The sequence below is a fragment of the Polypterus senegalus genome, chromosome 4 (genome assembly GCF_016835505.1).
Source record: "Polypterus senegalus isolate Bchr_013 chromosome 4, ASM1683550v1, whole genome shotgun sequence".
NCBI classification, from domain to species: domain Eukaryota; kingdom Metazoa; phylum Chordata; class Cladistia; order Polypteriformes; family Polypteridae; genus Polypterus; species Polypterus senegalus.
Genome location: NC_053157.1, coordinates 59,354,278 through 59,367,934, shown reverse-complemented (window position 1 = coordinate 59,367,934; position 13,657 = coordinate 59,354,278). Strand labels below are relative to the sequence as shown.

At 32.0% G+C, this 13,657-nt stretch overlaps 1 protein-coding gene across 3 annotated transcripts in view; it reads right to left on the bottom strand.

Annotated features, from left to right (window-relative positions):
- Positions 1-13,657, bottom strand: part of LOC120527377 (AN1-type zinc finger protein 5-like) — a 50,710-nt gene that overhangs the window by 29,495 nt on the left and 7,558 nt on the right. Inside the window, exons 1-2 of one of the 3 annotated variants that reach the window (XM_039750726.1) lie at positions 9,242-13,339; positions 6,677-6,793 (exon numbers count right to left, since the gene is read on the bottom strand). The exons of 1 other annotated variant lie outside the window; for it this stretch is intronic. The gene's annotated coding sequence lies outside the window, so the exon portion shown is untranslated. Of the gene's footprint in view, positions 1-6,676; positions 6,794-9,241; positions 13,340-13,657 lie in introns of those variants that run through there. One more of the 3 variants, XM_039750724.1, reaches the window with a different exon arrangement.

Genomic DNA, 13,657 nt, shown 5'->3' with positions numbered 1-13,657 from the left:
GGAAGGAAAACACAAAGTGAAGGATCATAGTAGTTGCTCTGAGTGCAATTAGTACAGCCATTTCAGTATGCAGCAACAAGTGAGAAGAGCCAGGGATGGTGAGTGTGAGATATAGAATGTTTTCATACAAAAGAGTGGTTTGAAAACTTCAGCACATTAAAGTACATGTTTGACTACTTATGTCAGCATATATCTGCAAGACTCATTGACAAGTGCCATTTCCATCAGAAATCACATAGCAAATGGGTAGTATGGCTGGCAACAGTTACCCCAAATTCTTATCAAGTCTACTACTTCCCTTTCTTTCCATTGGGATGCTAAATCACTACAGCCACCTATCTTGAAATCCAATGTGTATAAATAACAAAGGAGATATAAATAACAGTAAAATTAGTTAGGGCATGTTAATTTCCAAACAATCGTGATTAAAGCATTCAAACACAGGTCACATTTAAGTTGTACATTTAGTGCATACAGACAGAAATATGTGGTCTAACCTAATCTGCAATATTCTGATTCCATGTATTTTTGCTGTTCATACTTCTCTAACATGATAACATCTAAGTCACTTGAGAGTGAACAAAATCCAATTTTAGCTGCAGTCTGAACATAGGCAGAATGAGCATACTTATGCTGCTCTTACAAAACACTTCTGTCACTAACGAAAAAAAACAAAAAAAACATTGTGCTACTGCTTTTGGATACAATCATATCCATATACTGGCATTTTTACAATCAGCTTAAATTTTTTATTTGTTTGGTGTACTCCGATTTATGTCCATTCAAAAGTGTAAACACTTTCACTTGTTCTCAACATTGTCCACAAACCCTACTGAGCCTGGGATCACCCCCAGGGGTAGAGTGTAATACAAAATGGATGGGTTTAGCCTAAGGTGTATTAAAAATGATATGATAAACATGGAATACCTGATTTTTCTTAACTAGTGCATTTACCAAATTTATTCACTGGCATTTTTTACCTTCAGTAACTGTAAAAATAAATACAGTAGAACCTCGGTTCACGAACGTCTCGGAACACGTACAAATTGGTTTACGACCAAAACTTCGCCAAGCTTTTGCATCTGTTCACGACCACACACTCGATATACGAACAAGCCAGTTTCCCTTTCGGTTTGTGCGCGCCAATGATTTCCGCACGTGTTCAGCCTCTCCCTGTGCATTCCCTGTGCAGCGAGCGAGAGAGAGACACACACAGACAGACACTCGCACGAGAGAGACACACAGACACATGTGCGAGAGAGACACACAGACACACACACATGCCCGCGAGAGAGAGAGATGGCTGGATGCATAAGGCCGAGAAGGCAGTTAAAGAATGGACCAGGCTTGTTTTTAAAGAGACAGATCCGAGCATTGTTTTAAACTCGTATTTAATTAAGACTTTTTTTCTATTGGATTTTAACCTCCACTTCACTTCTGTTTACAGCGATCGGTTCGTAGTGTGTCTTGGTGGTTTATTAAATTATGGATTTTTCAAATGTTATTTTTTTTCCCTGTGCTTAAAACTCATTAATAAAAGTGTTTTTAACGAGCGGTTCGTAGCGCTATAGCACAAACTCTTGCAGTGTTAGTTTTCTCTGTTGTTCAAGGTTTTCTCAGTGTTACTTAATGTTTTTACATTTAGTTTACTATTATGCTGTGCATTCTATGATAAAAGTAACTATATTTGTGCTTAAAAATCTTTTAAAAAAATATTTACATACAGTTTGTACGGTCTGGAACGGATTAATTGTATTTACATACAATCCTATGGGGGAAATTACTTCGGTTCACGACCAAATCGGTTTACGACCAGAGTTTTGGAAGGAATTATGGTCGTGAACCAAGGTACCACTGTACTGCTTAAAAATCTTTGGTAAAAATAAAACTCAAACATTATATCACGTTACTTAATACTGAGATAATTTAGGATTTTTTTACTTACAAAAATTCTTGTAACAATACACAATACACAAAAGCCAGGTATGTCAGAAAAATCAATATCACGGTTGTGTGAGGTACTGCATCTAAAAGTGAATAATTACATCACTGCACTCTCAAAGAATGCACATATCATATGATTTTATTTTTCATCTAATTGTAAAATGGCTCAAGAGTGGTGATAACAAAACATTTTTAATGGTATGCCTTGGACGTACAACATAATTTCTTCAATTTATTAATAAAAACCATGTGGGATTTTTACAATTATTTACTTTCAATGTCGTACTGTGATTCAAGCCCTGTAATCTGACCATTCTAGCTTCAGATGTCACTATTTTTCAAAATTTCCTGTGAGGAAAGTTGCGCAAATATTTTATGCTAAATTTTATTTCACATATATCAATCTATAGCTGAAAGGTATGGTATTACAATATTTACTAATTTATGAAATTTACTATGATATATGATAATTTAACCAACTTAGTTGTTAACAAAGTTCTGGTAAGGCTGGCTGTATTGCTTTTAATAAATTTTGCAGTTGTTGTAATTGGCTGTTACCATCTCTTTGCTCTCTGGTCCTTTTCATCTGTGCTGTAGTGGCAACTAGTGTTGCTTCCATTTTTACAAAATAACCTTGAACTGGGAGAACAAAATATCTGTGTAATCATTAATGACATTATTATTCCATCAGAATAAAAGTATCCTGAAAACAATGCTACAAACTGAGAGATAAGAAACAGTAAGTAACTACTTGACCAGAGTCATGCAAATCTTGACCTACTTTTTATCCCAGGGATTGTGGATCTAAACACTTTTCTTAGTAATGAGCATAGAAAGGAATTTAATGTATATTTCTATATATATAATTTATATATCTTCCTTGTTAAAACCTGAATCTTAGCTTAATATTTTTAATTTACCAGTTCACATAAATAATAACATGTATTAATATTTAATAGTTTTGAGAATCAACAAGGGTAGATATAGTCACAATTGTATTCATGTTCTTTGTATGTAGCCTACTACATTTCTTATCTCCTCTGGTTTTAACAATCCCCACACACCTATACTCTACTCAGATACCCTACAGTCACATCATTACATCAGAAATACTATCAGCACTTCAGTCACTGCCCTGATGAAAACTCAACAGCAAAACATAATGTTTCTAATCCAGTATAGAACATTGTTTTGTTTTTTTCTGGTGTAGAGCCTCTAATCTTGTATATTAATTTGCCAAACAGCAGCACATCTAACTCAAACATGCAATAAAAACAAAATTTACATTGAAAACAGATGACCCTATCTGAAAGCTTACTATCAGTTTACCATTTTTTAACAAAAAACATAAATATAAATAATTACTTACTTAATATAATCTATGTTTTTACTGTGTGAATAAGCATTTATTACAAATAAATGCATTCCAAGACGGTGAGCTATTTTTTATTGAAAAAACATTTTATTTTTTATTGAAGATGCCTTGTCAACTGTTGATGCAGCTGTTTTGGTTTACTGTCTATATTGGGGTATTTTCTTCAGCTAAGGAAATAACTATTCAGTTGAAATTAAAATCCACAAGTTCACCTGGCCTCCATAAGCCTTTTCATTTAACTCCTGTCCATTTAGTATTTTTTGGGAGGGGGTGATGATTTATAGTACAATACTAGTCATTAGCTTACTGTATGGGAAAAATACACCATCCACCCTATTCAATATGTGGCCCAAATTCCCCGAAGAAAATGAAGCAAGCAGTGCAAAGAGAAAGTGACCACAAGTACACGTGAATATAATTTGTACTTCAATTAATATTTTAAGGGAACTTCCAATGTAAACATTAATAAAAAATTATATGAAAAAATGGAGCTTGCTCTTACGGACACTGCTGAAAAAGCATGTGCCAACTCCTAAGCTTTTGATTTACCAAACTGTATCTGCATCCTCAACTACTGTCACAAGTTCTGGAAAGTTACTGAAAAAATAACATTGTTAGTATAAGCAGCCAAAATAGGCTGGTTTACTGGATTTAATTCTTTATGATTTAGCTGGCATATGATCATCAAAAAAAAAAAAAAAAAAGATGCTGAAGACAGTTTAGAGTGGCCAGTCCAGTTTGGCATGTTGCCACTGTGACCCAGGGGTAGAGGAACTACAATGAAGAGTAGAAGATAGCAAAATCGGAGAAAAAAGGTATGAAAATATTTTTACAAGATGATTTCTTAAAGGATGATGATCCCTGTTACAAGGTTTTTTGCAGAAAAAAATAGGAAAAATTATAATATTTTTGAATAAGCATTTAAATTGAGGAAGGGGATTCTCTTCTCCTTTGTATTCTGTTTATTTACTTACTTATTTTTTCTGCTATTAAAGTTTTACTCTCTTGGCCTAGCTCTCTTTCTTATGAGTGGGGGCTGACTTGACTTCAACCCAGTCTTGTAAAATTTGACTTGCTAATATGGAATGTTGTTTAATTTTAATAAATTCCATAAAATGTTTTAAAAAAAGAATAGAAACACAAACACAACAATAGATTAAATGCAAAAGTGCCTTTTCAAACTGTAATAACAGTAGTCTGCATACATGACAATTCTACAAGTCTACGTCTCAGTGTTGACCACAGATTTTGTAATAAATCAGGACTAAAAATATTAAAATATAACAAAGATGTTTGTTTCCTACTACAACTGTATTCGGTTTCATGAAGCCACCTTAGGTGACTAACAAGAAAGATGGATAGCCAGCTAAAAAGATGGAAACTGTATATAGCTAAATAGTACTTTATTAATTTCTGAACTGAATTGCCATCTTTGCCCTCTAGTCTTTCTGTAACTTTTTCAATGAAAAAGGAACAAAAACACACAATGCGCACCTAAAACATGCAAAGATGTCTAGGCCATGAAAGGTACCTTCGGAAACAAGTTTAAATCAAAGACAAATCTGCACTTTCTACACATTAGTTATATAACAGTTCATATACTATGACAAGCTAAAATAACCAAAAAACAACAAATTTAGGTGAATCTTATCATTATGACAATGTTTACATCCAAGATATATTACACAAAAATAAACCAAGCATTTATAAATAAAACAATTAAACAGCCATATTCTCAAAAAAAAATTAAACACTGATGGAATATACTTAAATTACAAAAATATTACAAGGTTTTACATTGCATAATATTAAAAAAATGCCACAATTTCAAATTAAGCATTTGCATCATTTAGATGCTAGATGTCCATGTCCCAAAAGCAAATGAAGATGTGATTTCACTGTTAACTACATTAAAAGCATACAAAATTAAATGTTTACAATTATAAAGATGGTTATGTGATAATCTGTAAAAGCAAGCAAGTAAACAGCTATTAAAATATATTTTGTATATAGTATTTTTCAGAAAGTATATCACTAAGATCCATAGTAATAAGATTCAGTAAAATACACAATATATTTTACAATAATATTTATTAAGGAATATATACTAAGATTCTAAAACAATAAAATACAAATCAGGTAGTAATAAAAAGGGAATGATGTCCATTTAAGATTGTAACAATGATGTATGTTATTTAGAAATTTATCCCTGCATTTTCCAAACCCGCTTTTTCCTGAGCAGGGTCACAGGGATGCTACAAGCCTAACAGTCTCTAGACAGGGCACCAGTCCATTGCTGGATTATTTTACAAAACAAAAATATATTATAGTTGAACTATATAAAGTGGGGAAAAAATCAATAAAAGCTTGAATTATTTTTAATTTCATTTTATTACAGTGCAAGTTCAGAAACAAAAGTATACTTAATGCTTGCTCTGTGACCAGTTGATCATAGTGCTTAATGTTTTAACTTTTAGTACCTTATTAGGATGAATGAAAGAATTCAAAATGATGGTGAGATGGATCACTGGGTAAAAAGAACACTGCACATAACTCTAATAAGGAATCTTTACATTTTTCCAGAGTGTAATGGAGCTACCTGATATGGCATGCAAAAAGTAAGACAAATTTCAAACTGCTAATCTCAGACTACAATTGTGGTGAAATAAGCTTTGCTATGTACCAATCCAAAAGAAACAAATTATTAGTATTGGTTTTCAAAAGTTCAGATTTAGCAGGATACTCACATGACTCAGTACACAAAGCTGCTTTGAAAGGGAAAAACAAGGTAGATAGAGATATAGATCTGTCTAATAAAAATACATGTTAATTACACTACATTTTGTAAATATGTGCACTTTGGCCTTCTAAAATGCAAATCGACACTAAATTCATGATGTTTATTAGGTTTCTAAATTCATATAGCTCACACCATATAGAAATAGTAATGGCACGACTGAGACACAGTCTACAGTTAGTAAATTGATATAGGATGCCGTTTAGGACACAGTTCATTCTTTTAAAATGTATACAGTCTATGCTGATATGAACAAACTGTAAACTCAATATGTGTTATATATTTAAACTCATATACAGTATGCGTAACTGTGTACACATCACAATTAAATGCATTGTTTACATACAGAAGTGTCAGGGTTCATATTAAATGTCAACTCACTATAATTTATTACATAAATGAGACTCTGACTCTAAGGTATTTGTATGTTTACATATTTCACAGAATTCATCCATAAAATGTAAATTAATTACTTTTTAATTAAATGTATGTGCTTACTTCAGGCTAACACCGAAGATATTACTGAATACTTTCCTGTATAATAAGGAGAAACAACAAACCTGATTAATTTTTCCAGGTCAGTATCACAGCAGAGTGTCTAGATTCGGCTCTGAAAACATTACATTCTCAAAACCACAACATCCTCTTTTGTCAGGTGTTAAATTATAACTTGAAAGCTAAACAAAAAATAAAAACTTGTTTATATAGGAATTCTGAAATTCTGGATAGTAAAGCAGTGATCATTTTTTATAAATGTTATTACTCAGAAATGTTTTCTTAATGTGTACAATTATAAAACAGCAAAGTCAGATACTTGACAAGGTGACATGGACAATTTTCGATTTTAAATCTTGGTGTTACTAAGTTTGTGGTACTGATACTACAATTTAACAATATTTTATTAAGCATTGTGTAATTATTGAAAACAAAAAATTAATTAATAAATTTGGCACGTGCAATATATATTATATGTGCAAGATATATGAAATAATCCGTAAGGATCACATAAACTTGTGTCACACCTCCAAAGTTTACAAAATTCCCATTTGCTTTAACATGGGGGTGTATAACCATCTGTGAAGAAGATGAAATTCAGGGCGTGTCTACTGCTTAAATAAACCTAACAAATACAACACATAGCTTTCTGACAAACATTAGTCTTTTCATTCATTTAATTAAACATTTTTCTTGTCAAGCAGCAGAAAATTCAGGTAGTAGTGTCCTTTGATAATAAAGCATGCAACATAAAAACAGGTCAATAAAGGTGTGTACTTATTTATAGGAAATAAATAAACCGCATTTATAGGAATACATCACCCTCTGAACATTAACCTGAATTTCAGTAGGAAAAATGCACATATTCTATTCTTTTGATTCTGAGAGGGTGTAGGGTAGTTTTAAGACAAATGCTAGTGTCCCTGACAACACTTTTCATGACTAATCAAGCATCCAAGTGGCAGTCTGTATACTGCATAGAACACACATCCCTATGTGCAATCCAAAGCAAGATCAAAATAGTTTTATTTTGAGCACATAATAGAATAGTAAGCTAGTACAGTATTTCCAGGAAGCACTTAACCTAATTTTCTAAATGCTAAAACAGTACATTAAGTCCCTTTTTTACAGGTTGGTGCTGTACTCTTCCCAGTTAAATCACTGCAAGTAAACAAAATGGCACAGACCTCAAAATGGACTTGTGGGAAATATAGGCCTTCAATATAGCTGGTATTTTTTAATAATCTTATTATTCATTAATTTGAAACAGAACATAAATTCTCTAAATATGTTTCACTTTAAGTTATACTTTTTAAAAATATTTTAACTTCTCTAGAAATGTGCCTTGTTAATCATCAAGTAAAACTCAGATTTCTCTACAAATGAACAACTCTCAATTTTTATAAAGCTGCTACTGCCTACTCCAGGTCACCTTTACTTAAGGTAGAATCATAGTAAAAATCTTTAATTGTATTGTAATGTATTATTACATTATTATAAAGCAATCACAATGGAAGTTAACTAGAGAATATAAAGAGACATTAAACATGGAATCAAGGATTTAATACAGCACTAAACGTTCTAGGAAAAACATCTGTTATTTGCTAATGAAGACAACTGAGTTTAACATATGTAATCTCTTAACAGAAAATTGACAATTTAGAATTGAAAATCACATGCCTTTATGAAATAAACCAATTGTACAATTATGTTTAAGTCTCAAAAATCTGGGCATATCAGACAAAGCTCTGAAATTACAAAAATGATATGCCATAAACAATTCAATAAATATATTTTCACTTGTATTTTCAATCCAGGAAATGATTCAATAACCTTTAAAAAATATAGCATGTACAAGGCTATTATCTAAAAACATTATTTTTACAAAATGCAAACAGCTCACACAATGAAAACATGCATAGACATCTAAAACAGGAAGCTACCAAATTATAGCAGCAAACAGTATATATAAGAACTCAAGGAAAACTATAAATAAGTATGCTAAAAAGTACAATAAAGCAAAAGTCATTTAACAGTGTTATGTTTTAATTTTTCTTTACTTACACTGATGATATATATTTATTTTAAAAGAAACACATGTTCATTAAAACACTAAAAAAATAATGTAAATAAAATGTATGCACTACAGAACATGCATATTAAAAATATACCAAAATCTAACGGAAATCTTCATGTTACTATCTATTTTAACAATATGAATAATTGTACTCACCTGTGTGTAGTGTTAATACACACAGTTGCACTAAACCAGCAATCACAGACTCTAAAATACTATTGCATTTCTAAACATATATATTAATAGGTCGTATGCTTTGTTAATCTATTTGAAATCGAATTTGTATTTTGTAGTTGCTTCATGTTGCTTTAATTCCCTTAACAATTGTGAAAAGATACATTGTTTTTGACAAATCTCAAGTCTCAACTTTTAAGTTCATCAGTGATATACTCTAAGAAAGGAGTAAATTATATTAGTAAAAACAGTGTCATTTTGTAAAAAAATTATCACAGTATATTAAAATTCTCTATGAAAAGGTGGCTTAGCATGAATAATATAAAATTTTTATATTAATTATTGAATGGTGAAAAATACAACAACCTAGGATTCTTACTTTTCAGGTACAGCTGTTGGGCTTCCCTTTCAAAATCTGCCATCTGCTTGGTCTCAAAGACATCAACATCAGGTCACCAGATTTTTTTGAAGACACTCATTTTAATATAACTGATATTAGAAATCCCAGATATCAATAAAACAATAAAATGAATGGTATCCATACATATTTTCAGTGCAGTAAGCCATACAGTTTGAATATACGTATGAAGAAGGCTTCCTTCCTGATAGTGCATTATGCTGAAGATCCAATAAATCCATCATGACTTCATCTCAGGTATATGCTCCAATGTCACAAAAAATGGGGAATCAATTGTTTAGTCTGGATTATGGAGTCCTGCCCTCTCATAGCCTTAAAAACATCCAGGTTTTGTATTCTTCACTTCATATGTTCTTTTTTGACAGAGAGGATTTCTCATCTTGTTCAGGATATACAAAGTTTTGCTTAATTTAAGAATATAAATATAATTCCTTCCCTAAGGATTAACCTTATCTTGAAAATTTACAATACATTCAGTGCCTTTTCAGAAATACTCAAATTATTATGTGGGTCATGCTTAGAAAAGTAAGAGTTCAAAAAAGTTTTACTGAAAAATCCAAAAACTGCTAGAGAACTATATAATAATGGAATACTGCAACTTTTCTGAGAAGTCTATTATATGTACCTGTAGTACAGCAAAAGAAACAATCGATTATATTTTGCAAGATGTTATTTTAATTTACATTCAAAACAACTGATCTGATTACACCTAACACCTGCTGATGGATAATATGGCCACCATAAGTAACATGACAAACACTTCTAATACAGGCCTATACTGAAATAAGCATTGCTTCTTTTTCATTCTTTCTGGGACAGACCTTGAAAATGTGAATGAGAAAGGAGATATGTAATAAGGACATACACATTGATATTGGAAATTTTAACTTTCATACACCGTGTTTCAGTGTACTTCTTAAAGTTGAGGACTAATAAACAGGAAAAAAAAAGATCCATGTAACAATTATAAAATCTTTTGTGTATCTGTGTAGCAATCAGCACACTTCCCTTTACCAGGGTCATCAGTGTTGCAGTTATCTCAGCAAGGTGAGTTTAAAGGTACAAATGATTAATTCTATTTAAACATACAATGTCCATGTGTATTCTACTTCTAATAGTAGATTCCTGTTCTATTTTCTAATTCAGAAATCATCATAAAATAATTAGAGGTCTGGGCAGTGATTGCTGTATCTGAGCTAGTGCCTGACTAAACCTTAAATGGTTTTATCACAAAACATGGTTTGCACAGTGATTGAAATGTTTTAATTTAACAGAACCAGCTATGGATTTATTATATAAGACAGTTGCATTAGTAATTCTTTTGGATTGTTTCTGGATAAATATATAGCATGTACTGCTGTACCCTACTACCTTGTTCATTAATAAAATTCATTCTACTCCACTTTAGCAAAATGAAGTACACAGATACTGTATTATATGTAGTTATTATGGCACTTCGGCAAACTCCAGTGTCCACTAAATACTTTACTTATGAAATGTTCCCAAGACCACATTGATTAACATATAGTATCCTGTAGAATAAGCTGTTATGTAACCCATTTTACCATACAAACTTGCCAATAGCTTGAAATATTTCAGACTATTTTGATCATAATAAAAACCAACTCCTGCCTCTTCTAAGTTTAGCATATGAACTCCTGAGTGATGCAACATCAGCATGGCTTAAAATGCAGATGAATGATGAAGTTTGCCTTGTCCCAAAATGTGGTTGAGTGAAACAAGTGGTTCATCAAGGTGAAAACCATTGTACTTAAGCAAAGTGACAAAAAAATGCTCTGACACCTTGTACACACTAACACTGATAAAATAGAAACCACATTCTTTCATTTATTTGGTTTTGACCTTCCATCCACACTGAAATGGGTTTTTCGGCTACTGAAAACATATCCTGTTAAAACTCTTTTCTAAGTGTGTATATGTAAAACACTGGGCCTCACATAGCAGTGTGGATTTGAAAAATGAAACTTTGAAAACACTTACTTAGAATTGTCATTTGATCAGCCACCAGTTTCAGTTTATTCATACAATTCATTCCCTAACTACTTTGCATCAGCAAACTGGTATTGTGCCTTGAAATACTTGAATATTTAGCTGTATTTATTCTGTCAAGGATCCCAGTCAACATTTTCCAAGGCTATGACAACTTTATTCTCACTTGTATATTTGCTTGTAACTTTTAAAAGCAGTTGTATTTCATTGTCTGTCCAGACAACAAAGTCATTTTTATATTTTCCCTCTTCTTCTGGCATTTCAGTTAACTTTAGGTCTGCTCTGTAAGCAAACAGTGCACTTAGCTGATAAACGGCACATGTCCAATTGACAAGAATAATGCATTTGTTCTTCTTCATTGTAGTCAACAAACCTATAGAAAATGATTTGAAAATTCTAGCATGGAAAGTTTGTTCAAATTTACTAATAGTACTGTACTGTGGACTAAGTCTAGTTTGTACTTAATACTATATATGCTTACTGTTCCACATCTTAAATACTGCAATTTTTACTGTTCTCTTTCTATGTCATTTTGTCTGTTAATACATTTTATTAATTATGCTTTGACATTTGTACATTACAGCTCTCAGTACAGTTTTAGTCAATGCTTTTTAATAATCAGCTTTTAGGATTTAATTTAACCTGTTTCCTCTGACACAACATAGAACTGTCAGTTTAAACTCCTCTCAAGTAAGCATAGTTATACATTTATATATTTATACATTTCTAAAATTCAAGATGCTGCTCAATCCCTGTGCTCCTAAATGATTTACTCAATGGCCACAGTCAACAGCAAATTAATATAAAATACTACAAAGCACTTTGTTTGAATTCTGTTTAGTTATAGTGATTGCTTTTTCCCTTTACTTTTTCATGCAATCTATCTCCATCATTGCATGGCACTCACTTATATACTACCATGACATATTACTTGAGCGTCCACTTCGGTAATGGTAACCGCTTTAATTCTATATGTCCGGCATCTAATAAATGTCTTAAATTATTGATTTCACACTTGCTGGTTATTCTATGTAAAGTATGTTACAAAAGGTTGCGCTCCATAACAATGGACATACCAAGTTGGAAGTAAATTCTTTGTGTGAGAAGCCTTTGCAGGAAAGAGAAATCAAAGTATAAATGTAGAAACCTGCCAACATTAAAAAATGTGCTATTTTCCTGAAGCCTTCTCATTCTCCTCTTACAGGGATTACCATACAAAATTTTTAAACATGCAGAGCTTTTGGTTACAATAGTAACAAATGTAATTGTTATCTGTAAACATGAACAACTACATGGGGCAGAATGGGGCTATTCTATATAAATAGCAAAAAGTTAACAGCAGCTTTGCAGTTTAATGGAGCTTGTCAGGTTAATTAAGTGCCAAATATTACAATTTAAATGATATCTTCATTTTCCTCAATGCCTTCCTTCATTTAACAATTCTGAATGCACAATCAACCATACTCCTTTAATAGTACAGTCTAATTTTGCTTTCTTTTATACCAGGAGGGGCAATACTTCTGCTGACAAAATTCAGGTTTTATGGTGAAAGGCTAATTGTTATGGCTAAATGTTACAATTTTTCATTATCTGTTTCATTGCTGGCAACATGTCTGCAAATCAGCCGCAGATCAGGTGTCAGTCAGCAAGATATTGATTATGCATGTTCAAAGCATGCCACTCACCTGATTGATTTTATTCAGGATACTTTACCCGATTATTTATTTTAAAGATTATAATTGAACTGCTGAGGTACATTTAAAATTTCCAAATATATACTGTTATGCAACAATGCCACTAAACACTGAAATAGCAAAATGCTTTATTCTGTGTATTGTGAATACATTTAGATTTATTTTTACAAGACATGAGGCCAAATTACTTTGAAGTGCAATGTTCAATCAGGTGAGTGCAATTGTTATAAGCAGCCAAATTGCACATTTAATAAGACACTATCAAGCAGAATATACTTCATCATGTGCCCACCCTAGGTAAAGAGGAATAAGGCAGATAAAGCATAAGCATAGGTCTGCAGATTCTGCTACCTGCAGTTCTATAACTGATTAGAGCTCTTCATTACTGTCAAATGTTACACTGTAGAAGCTACACTGAAAACAAAGAAAGTCTGGATTCACTAACTTGTGTACAAACCACAACCATGATTTCATAAAGTTAAAAAAGCACAGTCTGTTCTGATTTTCCTGCCTGCCCAAACATATGCAGCAAACTCGTATATAATTACTATCCATTTTCCAAACTTACCTTTTTCATTATACAATCACAGTGGCAATAAAGCAATGTTAGTAACACCTCTGGGCACAATGCAAACAACATAATTTATCAATCTATCCGTCATCCTATTAAACC